Below are 16,671 nucleotides of genomic sequence, written 5' to 3'. Positions count from 1 at the left end.
GTAGGTGTCAGAGCCTTACAGCTCATATCATCCTTACCACACCTCTGTGATCTAGGGCCTGGACACTGCCCTGTTTCACAGATGAGGAAGCTGAAGCTCAGAGCAGGGACTTGCCCTGGGTCAGGTAGCTGGGCAGTAGCAGGCATCTGTTCTGGCCAGGTCTGTGTGCTGCTGTCTTAGTTATCTAGTGCTGCCATAACACAAATACCACAAGGAGATAGCTTTAAAGAACAGAAATATATTTTCTCACAGTTTTGGGGGGTCTCAGTGGTGTCAATTCCTTCTTTGTCGGTAGCCCTGGGTATTTCTTGGTGTTCCCTTACTTGTAGGCAATCTTCACATGTAGTCTGTATGCCCCTGTGTGTGTGTGTGTGTCTGTGTTTATTCTGGTGTTTTTATAACCCAGAAATGATTATGTCTCGGATTCACCCTACTGATGACCTCAACTGATCGACTGACGACATTACATTCGATTATGTCATAGAAGGTAATCTGCTTTACCCAAGGCCGACTGATTTAACCACATGGCAGCAACTAGACTAGTATTCGGCTGGATAACTGGGAACCATAGCCTAGCCAAGTTGATACATAAAATTAACTATTGCCTGACATGAAGGGTGTCATAGATTGAATTATGTCCCCCCAAAAATATGTGTGTCAATTTGGTTAGGCCATGATTCCCAGTATTCTGTAGTTGTCCTCCATTTTGTGATTGTAATATTACGTTAAAAAGGATTAGGGTGGAATTGTAACACCAGTACCAGGTCACATCCCTGATCTAATGTAAAGGGAGTTTCCCTGGGGTGTGGCCTGCACCACCTTTTATCTTATAAGAAATAAAAGGAAAGGGAAGCAAGCAGAAACTTGGGAGCCTCATACAACCAAGAAGGCACCACAGGAGCAGAGCGCATCCTTTACACCTGGGGTCCCTGCGCCTGAGGAGCTCCTCGACCATGGGAAGATTGAGTACAAGGACCTTCCTCCAGAGCCAACAGAGAGAGAGAAAGTGTTCCCTGAATTTGGACTTTTAGCCTACTTTACTGTGAGAAAAACTTCTCTTTGTTAAAGCCATCCACTTGTGGTATTTCTGTTACAGCAGCATTAGATAACTAAGGCACCCTGCTTCCTTCCTAGGGGAACATCCAAGGTGATCTCTGTGCTACCTGGGGGAAGGTGGGCCCTTGCACTCCAGGCTGCCCAGCCTGCCTCCAGCTGAGCAACCTCAGGCCCTATAGGACCTTCAGCAGCTCTCATTTCTAACCTAAAGACCTGTCTTTTTTGGGTTTACCCTTTTTTAGGTATGTACAGTGAGAAATGTGTTGGGTAAATGACCTCCCTCCTTTGGACTCTTTTCGACCACCTCTACTTCCTGTAGCCAGTGACACCCTTGCTGGCCTGAATCAGCAGTTTTCAAGTCCTATTTATTTCATAGACCGCAGGGTCCTTGAGATGGGGCATTGGTAATTCAGTGGTAAAGTCTCACCTTCCATGGGAGACCTAGATTCGATTCCCAGACAACGCACCTCATGCGTAGCCACCACCTGACTGTCAGTGGAGGCTTACGTGTTGCTATGATCTTAAACACGTTTCAGCAGAGCTTCTCGGCAAAGACAGACTAGGAGGAAAGGCCCAGAGATCTACTTCTAAAAATTAAAAAAAACCAATGAATCACAATGGTTCAATCCGCAACCACTCTTGAGGATGGTGCAGGACCAGGCAGCATTTCCTTCGGTTGTGCATGGAGTCACCATGAGCTGGGGCCAACTCAACAGCAGCTAACAACAACAGGGCCCTTGAAATGGGGGCATAAGAGGACCTAAAGAGCGGCCAGGTGGATGGGCTCTCAGCCTCTACCTCTACTTTGTTCAATATTGATCACTTTGGGGTAAGATTTACTTTGAGAAGGAAAACAAAACAAAGCTGGGTGACTGAGAAGCGGGGCTGGGCAGGGGGGGAACGGTTTGAAAACCACTGTCATAAATAATTAGAAACCGTTGGACAAAGAATTGTGGCTTCCTGAAATACGCCCCCCCTTATGTAACTCAGCTCCCCCCAGGCCTCCACCCCAAGGATGAGCATACAAAAACAAAAGAGTTATAAAACAAGGCGGACTCACCCAGGGTGTGCTGGGTCCAGAGGCTTTATAAGGTCTTCTTATTTAATCCTTAAAACAAGCCTGTAAAGCAGATACTGTTATGTCTGTAGTGTAGATGAGGAAGCTAGGGCTCAGAGACCTTAAGTAACTAGCCCGAGGTCACACAGCAAATATGAGGCTCAGCTAGCAGCCCTCCAGTCTGTCTGACTCCAAAACTCAAGCCCCTGCAGAAGCAGCAAAATCATCGGTGTCACCGCCTCTCGCCCCCTTCCTGTTCACTTTAGTCAAAATCACCGGTGTCACTGCCTCTCGCCCCCTTCCTGTTCGCTTTAGTCGTAAAGCCATCCCCAAGTATTTCTTTGCCCTGAGAGAGTCCACCAATGCTCACCAACAGGTCTAAGGACTTGCTAACAGAGACCACCACGGTCCCTAGACAGATCCAGGAACCCTGCACCCGTACGGGGCTTGACAGCCATGTTTGCCACTCCCTGATGGGTGTTATCCCCAAAACACTAGAGACCTTGTAACTCCAGAGGCCTCTCTCTCTCCTTCAGACAGCAGAGGATTGGATTCTGGGCCCCCCACTACACTGCCCCAGAATCATTCTTCCTTTCTGAGAAACAAGGTCAGGCTCTGGTCAGTCCTGAGCTTCGGCTCCTTAGTTGTGGAGATCCTTTCAGGAAACTCCTCAGCCTGGGGAAGGCCCACCCAGGCCCACCCAGAGAGTCCAGGCACAACAGACCACCCATGCTCAAGCTGGGGCCTCCTCCTCACTGAGATAAATTCAGTGTTGCTGGGTGGTGGAAGAAGGAACAACAAAGACAGAAAGACACCAACTTAGCTTTCTATCAACTGAAGACACAAAGTGGGGTGAGTCTCAGCCTCTTGGCGTCTGCAAGGCAAGCAAGGAAATCCTTGCTCCCTGGGCATGGAATGAATGGAACTTGCTCTGGGGCTAGGGGAATCATTAGTGCCTGCTTTTTTGTTGTTGTTATTAGCTGCCATTGAGTCAGCCCAGCTCATGGCGATCCCACGCACAACGGAATGAAATGTTGCCTCGTCCTGCATCATCTCCACGATCAGTTGTACATTCAACTGTTATGATCCACAGGGCTTTCACTGGCTGATTAAAAAAGACAGATTGCCAAGTCTTTCTTCCTAGTCCATCTTAGTCTGGAAGTTCCTCTGAAGCCTGTTCAGCATCATAGCAACAGGCAAGCCTCCACTGACAGTTGGGTGGTAGCTGCGCATGAGATGCACTGGCCCTGGGTCTCTTGTATGGAAGGTGAAAACTCTACCATTGAACCACCAATGCCTCTAGCACCTGCTTAGGTGTTACCAAACCCTGCAAGATCTGGTCCTTGGACTGCAGCAGCAGCTTCCAACAGCGGAATGAGCGGAGAGAGAGGTGTGGGGGAGGCTCAAGGAAGGACTGTGGAAGAAGGACTGGGGGAAGACTGTTCATGCCCTGGGAGGGAAAGGAAATTAACCGTGATTTCCAGACCCACTCCAGTGATGCACATACTCCACCTTTACCAAGAAAGGTAGAGATTTTCATGATCATTATCATTAGAGGGGACGGGTAGAAAGGTCTAAAATCTGTGGAGGATGTCCCCCCACATGTTAACCATGGTAATCTCCGGGGGAAGAATATGGTGATTTTTACCTTCTTGCTTGTATCTTTCAGTGTTACGTGATTTTATGGCGTAGTGGTTAAGAGTTCGGCTGCTAACCAAAAGATCGGCAGTTCAAACCCACCAGGCGCTCCTTGTAAACAACCCTATAGGGCAGTTCTATTCTGTCCTATAGGGTCGCTGTGAGTTGGAGTCAACTTGACAGCAATGGATTTTTTTTTTAGTTTTTTATACATAAAAAACAATATATTGTTGTGTGATTGTATATATATGTTAAAAAAATTATGTGAGTATGTAGATATACGGTATACTGTTTCTGAAAAAAACACATCCTTATTATAAATATGTATTGTATATGTTATTTAATATATACATATTTTTATTTATATATAAAATAAGGATGTGCATTTTTTCAGAAACAATGACTTTATCCAAAAAAGAAAGCTATTTTTAAAATCCGTGAGACAAAACTTTGCTCTTGCAAAGAGGTGAAGCAGATATGAACATAACAAAGGAAGAAAGTAACAGGCAATTGATATGGAATTGGAAGAGCCAAAGAACTGGATGTGGCTGAGTCTCTGAAGAAGTGAGGATGAGTTTCAGAAACTTGCCAAAAGATCTTGGAGAAAGATGCGTGCATTTGAGAGGACACCAGGAAAGAAGGTCTTTGAGGTTTCCAAAAGGGAGCAGGAATCTTGGAATCTAAGAGGACTCAGCTCTGGCTGGGGATCATGACTCAAATGCCACTTGCTAGGCAGCCATGGGCAAGTGACTCAACCTCTCGGGAACTCAGTTTTTCCTATCTGTAAAATGGGGATGACAGTCTACGAGTGTCATGGGTTGAATTGTGTCCCCCCCAAATTTGTCAGCTTAGCTGGGCTAGAGTCCCAGTATTGTGTGATTGTCCATCATTTTGTGATTTCCTTATGTGTTGTAAATTCTATCACTATGAAGTGAGATGGATTAGTGGCAGTCATATTGATGAGATATATAAGATTAGATAGTGTCTTAAGCCAATCTCTTTTGAGATATAAGAGAGAAGTGAGCGGAGAGACATGGGGACCTCATGCCACCAAAAAAGCAGTGCCGGGAGCAGAGCACATCCTTTGGACCTGATGTTCCTGAGCTGAGATGCTCCCAGACTAAGGGAAGACTGATGACAAGGACCATCCTCCAGAGCTGACAGACAGAGAGCCAGTGCCCTGAATTCAGACTTCTACCTAGTGGACTGTGAGAGAATAAACTTCACTTTGCTAAAGCCATCCATTTGTGGTTTTTCTGTTATAGCAGCACTAAATGACTAAGACAACTAGTATTACTGGAATCTACTAGATTCCAGTATCTACTGGAATCATAGGGTAGAGCTGGGAGGGGCAGCCTCTCTCCTTGCTTCTCCTCAGCATCCCATTTGAAACCCCTCTGGGATGGAGAGAACTCACCCTGACCCCAGGAACTCACTTCAACTCCATCAGCTACTATTCTCAAAAGCTCCTCCTGAGTCTGGAGGCAGCACCTGGCCCCCAGAGAGCTGTCAGATTGTTAAAACATTTAACTTTGACCAAGCAATTCCATTTTTAGGAATTTATACCACAGAAACACTCACAGGTGTGGCAAAGAAATGTGCACAGGGAAAGTCATTGCATCACTGTTTTTAATAGCAGATATTTGGAGACAGCATAAGCACCCATCAAGAGAGGACTGAGCATATGAACCTTAAGGCGGTATACGATGGGATAGCATGTGGCTGTTAAAAATAATCAGGTGGCCCTACGTGCCTGGTAGGGATTGATCACCAGGATTCATCATGAAGTGAAAGAGGAAGGATAGTAAGCCTTCGTTTGTATTTCAAAAGGGGCACCATAGTTACACAGAGTTATGGATTGAATTGTGTTCCCAAAAAGATAAGTTGAAGTCCTAACCCCTGTACCTGTGGATATACCTTGTTTGGAGAAAAATGGGGCCTTTCCTTGAAGATATTATCAGTTAAGTCATACTGGAGTAGGGAGGGTCCTAGTCCTAATCCCTTCTGAGTGGTGCCTTGTAAAAGGGGGAGAACAGAGGTGGAAACAGAGTCACACACACAAGGAAGACACCATATGAAGACGGTCTCTGAACAGCAGAGGAATGTCAAGGATTGCTGGAAGCTACTAGAAGCGAGGAGAAAGCCATGAAACAGTTTCCTGTCTCGGAGCCCTCAGAAGGAATTGACATGGCTGATGCCTTGATTGGGACTCCCAGCTTCCAGAACTGTGAGATGATAAATTTCTGTTCTTTAAAGCCACCCATTTTGTAGCATTGGCAGCCCTAGGGCACTGAGACAACAACTTGCTTATAAACGCTCAGGATAGCCCTGGTAATAGTGGTTACCTTGGGGGAGGGGGCTAGGGGCTTGAGTAAGAGAGGGGATGGTGTTGTTAGGTGCTGTCGAGTCAATTTTCAACGCATAGCAATCCCATGTGACGAGTAGAACTATCCCATAGAGTTTTCGAGGCAATTTTTTTTTTTTTTAATCTTTATGGAAGCAGATTTCCAGGTCTTTCTCCTGTGGAGCCTCTGGGTGGGTTTGAACTGCCACCAACCTTTCCGTTAGCACCCAGCTGAGCATGTAACAATTGTGCCAACAGGTCTCCTCCCCTTGAGAGGGAGTAGTCCTAGCATTAAACCCTTTTGTTTTCTTTGAGTGTGTTTACTGTGAGCACTCTCTGGAAACAGCACTGGCCTTCATCCCACTAAGATGGTACTTACCTGTAGCCAGTTCTCTTCTCCTTCTCAGGACCTGCTACCTTTGTAGTTGGTGAGGCCATGCCACAAGGCCTGGTCAGTGGGTTGTGGGAGGAAGTGATATGTGTTCCTTCCAGGCTGAAGCATCTAATTGCTGGGGCAAGACCCACCATGCTTTTTTTTTTCTGCCACAGTGACCAGAAATAGAGGTGCTACAGATGGAGGCAGCCTAGAACACCAAGCCTTCACAGGGAGGGCAATTACCCTGGAAAATCACCTGGACTCACAGCAGATGTTACTGGGTGTGACACGAACTTTTGTGATGTAAAGGCACTGGGATGTGGGGGCCATTTGTTACTGTAGCACCATCTCACCTGGCTAACCGGTAATAGACACATTCCCAGGCACAGGCAAGGCCCAGCCCAGGTCCTGAGGAGACTCTTGGAAAACCCCATTCTAGTTCAGGAGATGCTGAGAGACCTTGGACAAGTCCCTTGACTCCTTCAGGCGGTCTGGTCTTTTCTCCTCTTACTAGGGCCCATGCTGCTCAAGTTCCCAAAGCCCAAAGGCCCAAGGAGTGCCTGCCAGTACTTGGGGCTGCTGGGTCCTAGAGCCTACTGGACACCAACACTGGGCGGAACACCTTGGAAGCATTATGGATCCTCACAGTGGTCCCAGGAGGGAAATGCCACCTTATCCCCATTCCTCTGTAAGGAAACTGAGGCTCAGAGAGGTGAGATCACTTGCCCAGGAACGTCAGGATCTGAGGTTCTTAGCGTAAGGCTGATTGTCACCAGGTGTTTTAATTTATTTTTTTTATAAATGTGAGTTAAAAGAAAGCCCACTGTGAAAAACTTGAGAGAACTGGGAAGAAGGATTTTTGTAAATGCCCCCTGGTGAGTCTGTAAAGGCGTCACCACTCTGGACCTGTTTCCATGGGAGCAAGCATGGGGGATGGTGCTGCCCCACTCCCTGTGGGTGCTGCAGCAGAATCTCAAAGCCCTTAACTTCCAAACAGGCTAGTGGGGGCTATCCCCTGGTGTGTAGTGTGACCTATAGTCAGTGAATGTGTTGGGGGCGGAGGCCCCACCCAGGCTGGGCCCCAAATTCTGGAGAACTTCAGCCTCCAATGTTGCAACCCCTACTTCCCCCATTGAGCCTGAGCAGGAAGTAAGCTGGGCTTTCCCAGCCATAGGCCTGGCCCTGTGACCTGGGGTCCCCGTCCAGATTTGGGGACACAGAATGGAGGGCCAGTAGCAACACAGAGAGGTGGGAGGGGGGTCATCTGCATGTTCCTCAGTTTTCCGTGTCCAGTCAAGGGGTGGCTTTGTGTGTGGGATGAGAATATGGACTTTGGAGCTGGAAAGACTCGTTCTGAGTCCCATCTCTGCTACCCCCCAGCTGTGTGACCTTGGAGACATCACTTCCTCTCCCCAGCTCACACTTTTCTTATCTGTAAAATGGCAGGAATGGGGTTGGCAGATACTAAGTGCTCGCCAAGTGCTTCCTATTATTATCAACATCCACCAGTATGATCAGGACAAGCCTATATGAAACCATCCATGGCTCCCCATCTGCCATAGGAGAAGATTCACCATACTCTCATGAGCTGCCGGGCACTGCCTGGATTGGCCTCTGCCAACACCTCCAACCTCTTCTTTTCCTTGTTCACCACACTCCAGTCACTGAGCCACGGCTATCTCCCTGCCCCTCAGATAGCCAGCACTCCCTTCTGCCACAGGCTGTTTGCATATGTTGTTCCCTTGCCTGAAATGTGCTTCCTCTTTCCACCCTCATCCCAATCCACTCCATCCCTTCAACAGTCAGCCCTTGAAAGGCTTTGGGCTCACCTCAGAGAGGAAACTCTTCCTAGACATCCTCGACCCCCTGACCAGGAGGGAACCCTCTGGCTCTCACAGCCTGGTAAAGGCCTCATAGCACTTCTCACAGTATACTGAATTGCAAAATTATTTTAATAATGTCAGCATCCACACATGAGCTCTGTGAGGCCAGGCTCATGTCTGTTTTGCTCCCCATTACAGTACAAGCTCTAAGGACAAGGTTGGCCCAGGTGCCCCACAACAGGAGTCAAATTGAAGTATTCGTTTCCAGAATAACTCTGATTCTGGAAATTCAGATTCTTGCCAACAAAGACAATTCATTACTCACACAACTAAATAAGCTTTAGCTTTCATACCTTTATAAGATTTTTCCATTCATTAAATGAACAAATCTGAGAAAACCCTCAGCTAAATCCAGTGTCCTAATTTTTCAGCTCAGAAAAATGTGGTCACTGCACTCCAAGCAGCTGCTCACAGTTCCTGCTGTGCCTCCTTCGGCCCAGCCCCCTGGCCCCTTCCTCAGAACCCACAGGAGGCTGCAGGTCACCCCTTGCTTCAGGATCGAGGGCAGTCAAGGAGTAATGGAAGGCTGAAAAGGGAGGTGCAGGCGCCCTGCAGCTCCACACACAAGAGCTGCAGTGGCCCCTTAGCCACATGGCCCAGCCCCCTACCAGCTGGGGAGGAAGGGGGCAGACCCCAAGGGGGCCATAGGGCAGGAGGCCCATAGATTCTTCCATCTACTCACTTATGTAGAAGCCCTGGTGGTGCAACAGTTAAACACTCAGCTGCTAACCAAAAGTTTGATGGTTCGAACCTACCCAATGGCTCCCTAGAAGAAAGACCTGGCGATCTGCTCCTGTAAAGATTATAGCCTAGAAAATCCTAAGGAGCTGTTCTGCTCTGTCACATGGAGTCACTATGGGTCGGAAATCAGCTCAACAGTACCTAATGACGATAGCTCACTGACGTTTCCACAAACATTTATTGAGTAATTACTATCTGCTTGGCCCTTTTGGGGAAGCCCTAGTGAAGACCACATGGTCCCACCCTCCCATAGCCAGTACACTAATAACTGCTTCTGGGGAGAAGACTTTGGTTCCATTCCTATTTCCAGGCTTGCCACCCCACAGGCCTTTGGGCTTAGGGCCATGGGTGGGGGCTGGCTTTACAGGGGTGCTTCAGAGGGCTGAGTAGGGAATAGGTATGAAGAGAGGCATAGTGCTGCGGTGCAATGGATCGATTTTGTGTGGCCTTTCTCGCCATGGTCTTATAACTCCCACCAGGGAACTGGTCTAGAAGGTGCGAATAGGGTCACTGTGGCACACCAAGGGGACTGGTGGAGTCTTGGTGGCTCAGTGGTTAAGAGCTAGACTGCTAACCAAAAGTTCAGCAGTTTGAATGCACCAGCTGCTTGTTGAAAACCCCATACGGCAGTTCTACTCTGTCCTATGGGGTCGCTATGAATTGGAATCGACTCAACGGCAACGGATGAGTTAGGGGTTAAGGGGATTGGTGGTGTAGTGGTTAAGTGCTGTAGCTGCTAACCAAAAGGTCTGCAGTTCGAATCCACCAGGCACTCCTTGGAAACTCTATGGGGCAGTTCTACTCTGTCCTATAGGGTTGCTATGAGATGGAATCAACTTGATGGCAACAGGTTTGGTTTTTGTTTTTTGGAAGGGGTTGGTCAGTTTTGCCTTAAAACAGAGCCAATTCCAGAACAGACAGAGGACCCCACCACCACCAAGGAAGAGCTGCCAGGAGTGGAGAGCATGTCCTTTGGACCGAGGATCCCGGCTCTGAGAAGCTCTTGGAACCAGGAGACTGAATTGTAACGCTGAAGACAGTGAGAAGTGGTGACAGAAAGGACCAGTGGGAGACCGTGCAGTGGACTTCCAGCTCACAGAGAGAGAAAGCTGAGTGCCTGGGATGCCTCTGGGCACTTATTGGCAGGGGCTAAGAGAGCTTTGTAACACTTGCCTGAGCAGGGCAGAGGCCTCGGGCCAGAGAAAGATGTGCTGAAAAGAGGCCATCCTGATGGAAGAATTGTATCCTGAGTGTTCCTGAGCCTAAATTGTAACCTCTTACTTCCCTAATAAACCCATAATCATGAGTATTGTCTGTGAGTTCTGTATGGCCACTGCAATGGATTATGGAACCCAGTAGAGAAGTAGAGTGCCATGGGAGGGACGGTTGGTGTCAGAATTGGTAAAGATGGTGGAGAGAGGAGGCATGTCTGACCTCTGCCTCATAGGAATCAGCCTTGGGCTGTTGGTCCTGATTCTCCTTGCCCCTTATGAAGTTAGAGGAGGTCAGGCACCACCACCACCCCCTCACCATTTTTACAAGTGTTTATGTTCATTCAAAATGGTTCTCTCCTGAAAGAACTTTCTTGACCTGGCAGTGCACTTAGACAACAGGTAACAATTACTCATTAGCACTATTGTTCAGTGATGGTGGTTGGGCCAGCTCAGGGATGGTGACACCAAGACGGGGTGTGGAAGAAGAGAGGTTGATGGCAAGGTATCAGGGAGGCAGCAAGAACTTCGGGATCACTATTTGGCTGGGCTTCAGGGACACTGAGGGTGAGCCCTCTAGAGAACAAGCCACAACTCACGGTGAGGGCCAGGTGTTGTCACCTCAGTCTGGGAGAAGGACCTAGCCTGGAGGAGTGCTCCAGAGATGTTCATTTGACATGAGATATTCACTGAACACCCCACTGTTCTAGATGCCAGAGGTGGGAGAGGAGGGTATGATCTCCTGGGGTTCACGTTCCTTTGGGGGAGACAAAATGAATAGAATATTCCAGTTAGATGGGAAATGAGAGGGTGATAAGGGGAAGGCAGAGAAATGGAGCAGAGAAAGGGGATGCAGAGGTGAGTGGTCAGGGAGGAGGGAAGGGAGTGAACTGGGAGGGTATCTGGGGGAAAGGTGGAAGAATCTAGAGAGGGGGAGGGGAAGAGGGTGGAAGAGTGGTGGTAGAATGAAAAACCAAATCAAACCTACTGCCGTCATAGTGACTCTACAGGACAGAGTAGAACTGCCCCGTAGAGTTTCCAAGGAGCGCCTGGCGTGGATTCAAACTGCTGACCTTTTGCTTAGCAGCTGTAGCACTTAACCACTACACCACCAGGGTTTCTGGGAGCGAAGGGGGAGTTAATACAAGGGTGGAGGCAGGAGAGGAAGTAAGAGAAGGGAGGAGGTAGTGGAGAGAGGAGAGAAGGGGTAGGGGGTAGATGGGGAGGGGGTGGGAGCGACAGGGGGAGGAGGGGTATGTTTAGAGAGGGGAAGGGGAGGTGGGATGGAAGGGGGTGAGAAAGAGAGAAGGGGTGGGATGGGAAGGAAGTGAGAGAAGGGAGGCTGGATGAAAATGGGAGAGGAGTGAGAGAGGGTGGAGGGGTGGGGGGTGGAGAGAAGAGAGTGGGGGCGAGGTCAGAGGGGACCTAAGGGCTGATCTTGTGGGGCCTTACAGGGAAGTCAGTTTCAGCTCAGGCTGGTGTGCCAAGGATAGAGCGGGGGGAGGGGGAAAGGGGGGTGCAGGCAGAGACCAGATAGAGACCCTTGCACTAAAACAGGTGAGAGGTGAGGGGGCTCTGGGGGGAAGTGACAGATGGTCAGATTCTGGACAGGTTTCCAAGGTAGAGCTGACTGGATTTGCAGAGAGATGAGAAAAAGAGAGAAGTCAAGGGCGACCCCAGGCTTTTCGCCTTGGTTGTCAGAAGGGACCCACTGCCACCACCAGAGACCCAAGCAGGGAGGGGGGTGATCCCAGGACCCCAAAGTTCCTCACAAGTCTAATTCTTGGTGAATATAATTCAGAAATGTCTGTCAGAGTCTGTAATTCTTCAGGCCCTCCCCCTGCCAGCTTGGCTGGTGAGCACACACACACACAAACACCCTCACTCACGTGCACACGCACACATCCTCATTCATACACACACACCCTCACTCACATGAGTGCACACTTACTCAAACACATGCATACAGCCTACACGCCCCCCCCCAGCTCAGGAACCCCTCAGGCGTCTCCCCAAGGCCTGTGGACAATGCTGGTCTTTGTGTGGCTGATGAATGTGCTCAGAAGTCCCCACAGGCCTTTGGGGGTCGGCTAGAGGCCGTTTCTGAAACAGCAGCCCCCAGGGCCCAGGTTCTGCCCTCCAGAGGAGCTACGTTGTTGTTGGTTGCCGTCTGTCGCTCCGACTCATGGCGACCTTACGTATAACAGAACTAAACGTTGCTTGGTCCTGTGCCATCTCCATGATTGCTGGTATGTTTCAGTCCATTGTTGTGGCTATTGTGTCAATCCAGCTATTACCCACCCCCACCCCACCCCCACCCCCACAGGCCTAGGAACGAAAATCCTTCTCAACTACACAAAGCCTCAGGACTGCCTCAGCCTTTCTGGATTCTCAGCAAGGTGTTGTTTCACCTCCCTCCCCCTCCCCATTCTGCAGCTGAAAGAACTGAGGATTTTGCTGCAAATAGGAGCAGGCTGGAGGGGAGGCCACCCCTGACAAGGGAGGCCTGAGCCTAAACCATGGGGAGGCTGGAAACCATCCGTGCAAGCCACACTCCACCTGCTTTCCCTACCCAAGGACAATAGTTCTCGGCTACAGTCACTTCATACCCATGCATACATGACATTGACACGTGTGTGGATGCAGACACGTATGTCATACATGCCCACTCACAAGGACATGCACTGGCACACAGATGCATGTACTGACAACTCACAATGACACACATGCACACACTAACACACAGTTCCACGCTCACACTGACACACACATACACAGTGATATGTTTGCAGTGATGCATACACATGACACACGCACATGACAAACACTGGCACGTGTATACATAATGCATACTGACATGCATGCACACACTGACACACATTCCCATACTCACACTAACACATACACACAAGCACACACTATTTGGGTATACTGGCACACTGGGAAACACACACAGAACCCCACTCTCAGCACACACACGCTGACACACACACACACACACACACACACACACACAAACGTAGAACTTGGTCTCCAGCTGGTCTGAGTGGAGTCTTTCTCTGAAATGTTTCTGCCCCTCAAGCTACCTTCCAGGACTGTTCCCCAGCTCCCGGGCCCCAAACCCTGAGAAATTAGGAAAGAGTCATTTAAAACTTGCACTTTAAATTTTAGGCTTAAACAATATTTTTAAAATTTGGGATGCAGCACTCTGACTCAGTCTAGTGTGTGGGGTGCAGTGGAGAGAAGAGGGGGTGTGGGTTGTGGTGCTGAATTTGTCTGGGTGGATTCAGCACCCCACACCCATCATTCCACAGAGCCAGAGCCACCCTGTGCTGTCTCGGGAGGTGAAGTGCCTGGGGGTCAAAGCTACCAGCCAGGGCAATCCCAGCTCTCCATCTACTCTCTATGACCCTGCCCAAGGAATTTCTCTCCGCGAGCCTCAGTTTCCCAATCTGTACAGTGGTCAGTATCCTGGTACCCACCGCATAAGGCTATTGTGAGAGTCCATTGACACGATACCTATAAATTTATGAGCCCTAGAAGCCCTTTCTTTTTAGAAGCCCAAGAACAGAAAATGGGAGGTGGGATGGGAAAAAGCCCGCCCTCAGCGGCCTCCCAGTGTAACTGGGCGGAAAATAACTAGCTTCTCCTTTTTCTCTTTGGCTGAAGCACGCGCTTCCCAGAGGCCCCGCGCCTGTTTCTCAGGCGCAGAACTGCTCTCTCGGTTCTCTACGCCAGAAGGTGACTGACTGTAAGGGCTCCGGCTCCCCTCTCCAGTCTCCAGTCCGACTCCCAAGGAGGAAAACACTGGAATTCTCTCCTCTCTCTTCCCGGTTCAGATTTCTACACTCCCCCCAACCCACAAACAACTTTGCATATATTTAAATCTCCTCCGCCTGTTTCCAGCCTCGAGCCCCCCTTCTCCCCCAGAAAAAGAGAGAAAGAAATTACAAAAGCCCGTCATTTGTCTCCGTCCCCGCACCCCCATCTATCAGGGCCGCCGAGCCCGTCGCCTCGAATGAGGCGCGCGCCCAGGACGGCCGCTTTAATGGGGCGCCGCGTGTGACTGTGCGAGTCGCGCGGTGGGCGCAGCCGGCCGGCATTTGCATACATATTAAACGGAGCAGTAAAAAATGCAGACATGCAAACCATTTGGACGGGCTCCTCGGCGCAGAGCCTGCTAGGAAATCAATCTTCTGGTTTCTTAAAGGAAACCTGCTCGGGAGGAGGTGGCAAAGCCACACGGCCCGCAGGCCCAGGGAGGGGGGCGGGCAGCCATCGTCTGTCCATCTGTCCACCGGCGCCGAGTGGTGGTGTCCTTCCCCGCGCCGAGGAGCACTGGACAGAGAGCCAGGAGCGGGACCTCGAGCACTGCCCTGGGCGTGGGTCCTGGCTGGACCAGCTTTGTGCCCTTGGGTAAGAGACTTTATTCCTCAGAGCTCCATCTGGAAAATGGGGATAATAATACCATACCTCAGTGGGTGGTGGGTCACCGAGCCTGGAGCATAGTGGGTGCTGGAAATATTTCCCCCATTTTGTGGCTGGTGAAACTGATGAGGTTCAGGGCCTTAGGAGATAAACCCAAGGCCACCAGCCCCCAGGTGCCAAGTAGACTGGCCAAGAGCACAGGCCCTGGAGACTGGCAGCCTAGGTTCAAAGTCAAACTTCACTGCTTACAAGCTGTGTGACCTTGAACAAGTCCATCCACCTCTCTGAGCCTCAGTTTCCTGGAATATGGGGATCAGTATACTTCTCCCTTAGGCACACTGTTGGATTAAAGTAGATCGGCCCTGTAAAGTGCTTGACTCAAGGCCTGGCATGCAGTAAGCGCTCAATAAGCAGTGGTAGAGCATAGCTGTGGTGGTGCAAAGGCTAACAGCTCAGCTGGTAACCAAAAGGTTGGTGGTTTGAACCCACCCAGTGGCTCCTCTGGAGAAAGACCTGCTCCCGTAAAGATTATAGCCTAGAAAACTGTATGGGTCAGTTCTACTGTGTCATGTGGGGCCGCTATGCTTCAGAATTGGCTCCCCTGAACCTAACAACAACAAAGCATAGGAGGGTCCTTGGTGTTATTGTTATTTTTCTCTGGATTAAAATCCCTCCCTAGGTCTGTATGGCTTTGCAAACTACTCCCCCCACCCCCAGTTTCCTTACCTGTAAAAGGATTCTCACAGGGCCTTCTACCACTGTCCTAGAGGGGATGTGATTCCAAGGACAGATGGGATCACCTACCCTGCCCTCCAGAGATGTGGAGTCCCAGGAGCTCCCCTGCAGGTTCCAGCCAGATACGACCAAGGTGGTACCTCTGAGGACTGCTGATAACCCATCCTTCCCTGGCTGCTGAAGCAAGGTCTAGGGCTAGGGTTGTGGGGGGCACCATGAGCAAGCCCCAAACTGACCAAACATCTGTGGGGCCAGGAAAAGGCAAGCACACAACTGGCCCAAGGCCTCAGCAGAGCCAGACCAGCGCTGAGCCCAGTACACTACCCTCTCCCTGAATTCCACTTCACAGATGAGGAAAACTGAGGTTCAGCTTGATTGGTAGAGCCAGGATTTGAACCCGGTCTGTATGACTGCAGAGGCCAGCCCCCCAGAGGTCACTCAAAAATGCTGTGGGTGGACAGAGCTCATCCCACTGTGCCAGGGAACGCTGCTTCTCCTCATAGAAGAAGAATTTTGTGCCTAGGCTTAACCGAATTCAGAACCCATTTACTGCCATCCTTGAGGAGAAAGGGCTTTTGGGAACCGGCTCAGGTTTGACCTCCTTTCATTCATTCCACACTCCTGGACCTGAGAAGCAGGGGTAGCCATTTCCCCCAGGACCAGGCTGGGCAGTGGGACTGGGCAGGGGACATGAGGGAGGGGGTGGAGTGCCTTCCTCTTTGAGACCTGGGGGCTTGGGTGAAAAGGCCAGGCCAGGGCCTCGCATGTCTTTGCCTTCGGTTTCCAGGGTCACATGTGGCTCAGAGCTTCCTGGCTAAACAGCAGTGTGGCCCCTGTGCCATGTAGAGTTGCAGCCTGGTACCATGGAAACAAAAAAGGCTGAACCCAGGGCTGTGGGCCAGTTCGGTGGTACCTCACTGTGTAGCCTTGGCCCAAGGCCTTGCCCTCTCTGGGTCAGAGTGGATTAGCTGACTGCAACCCTTTTCTGTGTCTCTTTGGGAGCCTCTCCCATTCACCCCTGGGCTTCAGGCGCCCTGGGCCTCCTTCTGTAGGCCCCAGAATTTAGGCCGCCTGCCCCCACTGCTGCTGCCCTGTAGGAGGCAGGGTGGAGGAGGTGGGAGGGGCAGGAGTTACAGGAACCGGCTGGGTGATTGCTCAACTGGGGAGCCTGGCCGGCCAGGCCTGCACCGGCCCCCACCTCA

At 50.3% G+C, this 16,671-nt stretch overlaps 1 long non-coding RNA gene across 5 annotated transcripts in view; it reads right to left on the bottom strand.

The window, feature by feature from the left end:
- The window catches only part of LOC126082664 (uncharacterized), a 29,207-nt gene extending 14,613 nt beyond the window's left edge, over positions 1 to 14,594 (bottom strand). For all 5 annotated transcript variants that reach the window (XR_007518603.1, XR_007518601.1, XR_007518602.1 and 2 more), the window contains exons 1-2: positions 14,456 to 14,594; positions 2,117 to 2,176 (exon numbers count right to left, since the gene is read on the bottom strand). This is a non-coding gene — a long non-coding RNA (uncharacterized LOC126082664). The remainder of the gene's footprint in view (positions 1 to 2,116; positions 2,177 to 14,455) is intronic.
- Positions 14,595 to 16,671: the final 2,077 nt, after the last annotated feature.

This window comes from Elephas maximus, chromosome 9 (assembly GCF_024166365.1).
Source record: "Elephas maximus indicus isolate mEleMax1 chromosome 9, mEleMax1 primary haplotype, whole genome shotgun sequence".
Taxonomy (NCBI): Eukaryota; Metazoa; Chordata; class Mammalia; order Proboscidea; family Elephantidae; genus Elephas; species Elephas maximus.
Note: the sequence above shows the minus strand (reverse complement) of the source record. Positions and strands in the feature narration are given on the sequence as shown.